Source organism: Pteropus vampyrus, unplaced genomic scaffold (genome assembly GCF_000151845.1).
Source record: "Pteropus vampyrus isolate Shadow unplaced genomic scaffold, Pvam_2.0 Scaffold30, whole genome shotgun sequence".
In the NCBI taxonomy this organism is placed as follows: domain Eukaryota; kingdom Metazoa; phylum Chordata; class Mammalia; order Chiroptera; family Pteropodidae; genus Pteropus; species Pteropus vampyrus.
This window is the reverse complement of record NW_011888811.1, coordinates 13,001,006-13,006,313: the sequence shown is the minus strand read 5'-3', so window position 1 is coordinate 13,006,313 and position 5,308 is coordinate 13,001,006.

The window sequence follows — 5,308 nt, the reverse complement described above, 5'->3', positions numbered from 1 at the left end:
AAATGGTATTTTATAATACAGGTGGATTAAGATCTGAGATGAAGATTTTGGTCAAAGTGACTTAACTTTTTTTCTGGGTCTAAAGCAGTCTTATGTTAGAAGTGGCTGGCAAGTACCACTACAAAATGCCAAGAATATATACTGTGAACAGTTCAGATCTCTGAAAATTTCCCTTCCTTAAGTGTGCCAAGCAGAAAACATCCATTACAAGTGGTAATTTCTTGAGATAGATGTTCAAGTTTATTATGGAAGGGCTTATCCTTTTAATCAATCCCTGTGAATTTCTAGTTTACACGGAACAGCCTTGGTTTCACTAATTAAATCACAAGACAGTCAAGGTTTTAAGGTCTTGACGAAACTAGAGATCAGTGAGAATTCTTAAAATGAGAATTAAACTAGAATATCTTAAAGTGTCGGAGGGACATTATGATCAGATGAAAGGAAAACGGCAGCTGAAGACACAATTTTCCAGGAGATTTAGAACTCTGTTATTTGTCAAAGTTCTAAACATTAGATAAACAACAGTTAGAATTTTAGCAAGTTTTTAAACACAATGTTCAGTGAAGATTAAAATGAGATAAATTGCTTTTAGAGGCCTCACTATTCAGACATATGCAAAATAAGAACATTCTAATTGTTTCATCTGTGAAGACCGGGCCCTATTGCTGTGGAAAACCTTCAGTCAGATGTAATCGATTGTAATTAATGGATTGATAATGTTTCAGGTTAAGATTGTGTTACAGATAAAAACCCTAAATATATGCTTAAAAACTTAAAGTGGATTTCTGGTTTCTACTCAGGATGTTAAAACCTAGAAAGTGTTACTCTTAACAGTAAGAAAGAAGTGGCATGATTTACGAAAGCATAACTATAATGAACCCATTGGAGAACTGAGTTTGCAAGGCCACTGACTAGCCTAAAATCTAAGAAAAAAAAAAAGTACCTCTGAGGAGACATGGGCACTGGTTCTCCTGGGCAGAGCACGGGAAGAAGACAGTCACTATACAAGTGGGTAAGAAGATTGGGGCTAAAATTTCTAGCTGACTGCTAAAATTAAGTGAGCTATCATGAAAATTTAGAAGCCACTAGAAATGCAGACACGAAGGGAATTTGCAGCCACTCACAGACTCTTCTTCATGGACCTCTACAGGGTACTTAGAGAAAAATTAGAGGCAGGGGACAAGATTGAATGGAATGCCACTTCTGACTCCTGCCAGCCAACTATGAAACAGCCAACTGCCAAATTATCACAATCGACTTCTGGGAAAGAGGTGAAAACCTGGCAAGAGATCCTCTCTGAGGTATTAATTCATAGGAAACCGAAAGTAGAGGGTGTAAGAGGAATATTTACAAAAATCTGTGTCAATTCAATCTCCACCCTAAATACAAGGTAAGCCTAGAGGAATACAAAGTAGGTAATATACTGAGAATAATGGTATCCGTGACAAAACCCAAACCTAGTTCAATTCCCAACAAGAGTAAATCAACATAAAAGTCTAGCAAAAAAAAAAAAAAAAGGCATATTCATTTGCAAGCATAAATACTATTTGCCTGTTTATTCTGTTATCAAATGACTTCTGAGACACAAGGAAAAGAGAGAGAAAATCCACTTTCGAGAGACAAAGCAATAAAACTAAGTTCAAATAACAACCAAATGTTGGAACTATCAGGTAATATAAAATTACTATGATTAATAGGTTAAAGGTGCTAGTGGAAAAGTTGGACAGCAACCAATGCCTATATGGTCATTTAATCTATGACGAAGGAGGCAAGAATATGCAATGAGGTAAACACATCAAAAATTTCAAGAGAATGAAACCATAAGAAAGAACAAATGAAAATACTAGGGATAGTTAACATGATAATAGAGATGAAAAAATCCTTTATCAGTTGACTCAACTGATGAAGAAAAGAATTCACTTGAAGATAAATCTATAGAAGTAACTCCAATTTAAACATAAAGAAAAAAAGAGTAAGGGAAAAGTACAGAGCATCCACAAGCTATAGAACAATATAAAATTGTCTAACATACATGTAATGTGAATCCCAAAAAGAGAAGAGAGCAAGAATGGGGTACAACAAATATTTACAGAAGTAATGTCCAAGAATTCTCAAAAATCATGAAAGACATCAAACCACGGCTAGAAGGGTTCAGAGAACACTAAACAATAAATACCAAAACAAAAACACAAACACACATACACACCTAGACATAGCATATTCAAATTGCAATAAAGAGAAAATCTTGAAGGCAGACAGAAAAAAAAAAAAGAAAAAGACATTCTGTAGAAAAGAACAAACATAAGAATTAGAACATACTTCTCATTAAAAAAACTATGCAAGGTGAAAGATAGGCAGTGGTACCTTCGAAGTGCCAACATAAGGTAAAGTGAAATGGAGCAACGTTTAGATGACAATCACTCAACAATGAATGGTACACTGATATTTGTCAATTACAGCATTATTAGGAGAATTTTCAGTGTTTTTAAAACTGAAAGTGAAATAGCAGTGCAAAGTAGTAATAATAATTGCCAGTATTTTCAGAGCAGTTAGTATGTACCAGGCACCAGGATAACGTTTTTCCATGTATTACCTCATATAATTAAATGTTATGAACAATAGAATCTTAGAATTTAGAGGAGTTCTTCACTGGTGAAGACAGAATTCAAGAAAGCTCCTTGGAGATCACGAGCATCGAATCTGGCTTCTGTCTGGGGCTTTTGCCAGGAACTAGAGAGCAGACATGGCCCCAGGGGGAAAATAACCTGCCTCTCGCCCAGCAATAGTGAATTTGTAGTAACATGCAACGTAGACAGGCCCCAGTAACTCGAATGGCTTCTCCCATTTCTTGTAGCCCCTTCTACTTCCTAATGCCACCCAAATGATTAAAAATAATTTTTCAAAAATTTTTTTTTTATTTATGAGTATGTAGCCTTAGCCACTGAGGCAATCATCACTATTTCTCACGTTATTCAAGGCAATACCTCTGAATGCACAATGACACAAACTTGAAATCTTCAGCTCTCAGCTTTTCTAGGCTTATGCTGGAACTCTACTCCCTAGGGTGTCATTGCTTTCCTCCTGACAATGAAATCAACCTACTATGAGGACTAAAAAACGAAGTCCATTTTTCATTCTTTATTCAAATGCCTACACTATTCCAGGAACCGCACTAACCACTTTACAAACATTTTCTCATCAAAATATCACACAATCCTAGAAAGCAGGCATTGACATTACCATTCCTATTTAAAGAATGAGGAAGCTGAGAAGTGGAATAAATTTCTCAATGTTACACAGATAGTCCATAGTACGAGGACTGTGAAAACCTGGGTCTGAAGCTGGGCTCTTGTGCGCAGCATTGTTTCATTCCGTCCCACACCCAGCTGCCCAACATTGAAGCCTACAGCCACGCGTGAGACACCAGTACTAACCCTGTCTTCCTGAAAGCGCGGGCCCCAGTTAGAGTCTGATTGTGCTCACCTAGTTAAAACAACACCAGCTCATACTTGCATTAAAACTCACTTTGAGAATATTAATCATCAACAAGTATATATTATTAACTCTGTGCCTGACATTTAGTTTTATTGTCATGGCAATTATATCAAGATGAGGCTCAAGTGTTTCTAGCCATATACCCCCGCAGGTTTTATGTCATCAATGTTTTTCAAATTGTGGCCGATGGAACATGTGTGTCATAAGTACCTGAGGGCTTAGTTACAAGTATGGGTTCGGGTATCGCAAAGCCATAGTAATCAAAACAGCATGGGACTGGCATAAAAACAGACATATAGATCAAAGGAACAGAATAGAGAGCCCAGAAAAAAACCCATGCCTATATGGTCATTTAATCTATGACGAAGGAGGCAAAAATATGCAATGAGGTAAATACAGACTATTCAAGAATAAGTTGGTAAAACAGGACATACACATGCCAAAAAAATAAAACTGTACTACCTTCTTACACTATATACAATAATAAATTCAAAATGCTTTAAAAATTTAAATGTAAAACCTGAAACCATAAAACTCCTAGAATAAAACATAGGCAATAAATTCTCTGACATTGCTATTAGCAGTATTTTTTTGGATGTGTCTCCTAGGGCAAGGGAAACAAAAAATAAACAAATGGGATTACATCAAACTAAAAAGTTTTTGTACAGTGAAGGAAACCATCAATAAAATGAAAAGACAGCCTACTGAATGGGAGAAGATATTTGCCAATGATGCATCTAATAAGAGGTTAGTATTCAAAATATATAAGGAACTCATACAACTTAACACCCAAAAGACAACCGATCTGATTAAAAAATGGGCAGAGGATCTGAATAGACATTTCTCCAAAGAAGGTATACAGATGGCTAATAGGCATATGAAAAGACACTCAACATCACTAATCATTAGGGTAATGCAAATTAAAACCACAATGAGATATCACCTCATATCTGTCAGAATGACTACCATCAATAAATCATGTGGAGATAAGGGAACCCTTAGGCACTGTTGGTGGGACTGCAAATTGGTGCAGCCACTCTGGAAAACAGTATGGAGGTTCCTCAAAAACTTGAAAATAGAACTACCATATGATCCAACAATTCTACACCTGGATATTTATCTGAAGAAATCCAAAACGCTAATTCAAAAAGACATATGCACCTAATGTTCTCTGCAGCATTATTTACAATAGCCAAAATATGGAAATAATCTAAATGTCCATCAATAGATGAATGGATAAAGAACAAGTTGAATATATACACAATGGAGTATTACTCAGCCATAAAAGGAAGGAATCTTGCCATTTGCGACAACATGGATGGACCTAGAGGGTATTATGCTAAGTGAAATAAGTTAGGCAGAGAAAGACAAATACCATATGATTTCATCTATATGTGGAATCTAAAAAACGTACAAATAAAACAAACTCATAGATACAGAGACCAAATTGATGGTTGCCAAATGGGAGGGGAGTTGAGGGGCTGGGTGAAAAAGGTGAAAGGATTAAGAAGTACAAATTGCCAATTATAGAAACAGTCACAGGGATGTAAAACACAGCATAGGGAACATAGTCAGTAATATTGTAATAACTATGTATGGTGTCAGGTAGGTGTTGGGGTGATAACTTCATAAGTTATATAAATGTCTAATCACTGTATTATACACCCGAAACTAATATAATACTGTATTTCAACTGTAATTGAAATGCAAAAATTAACAACAACAACAAAGAGAGTATGGATTCTGGGACTCATTCCGGACCCCCTGAATCAGATTCACTAGCAAAGAGACTCATGTTTAAGTTCCTTGGCAT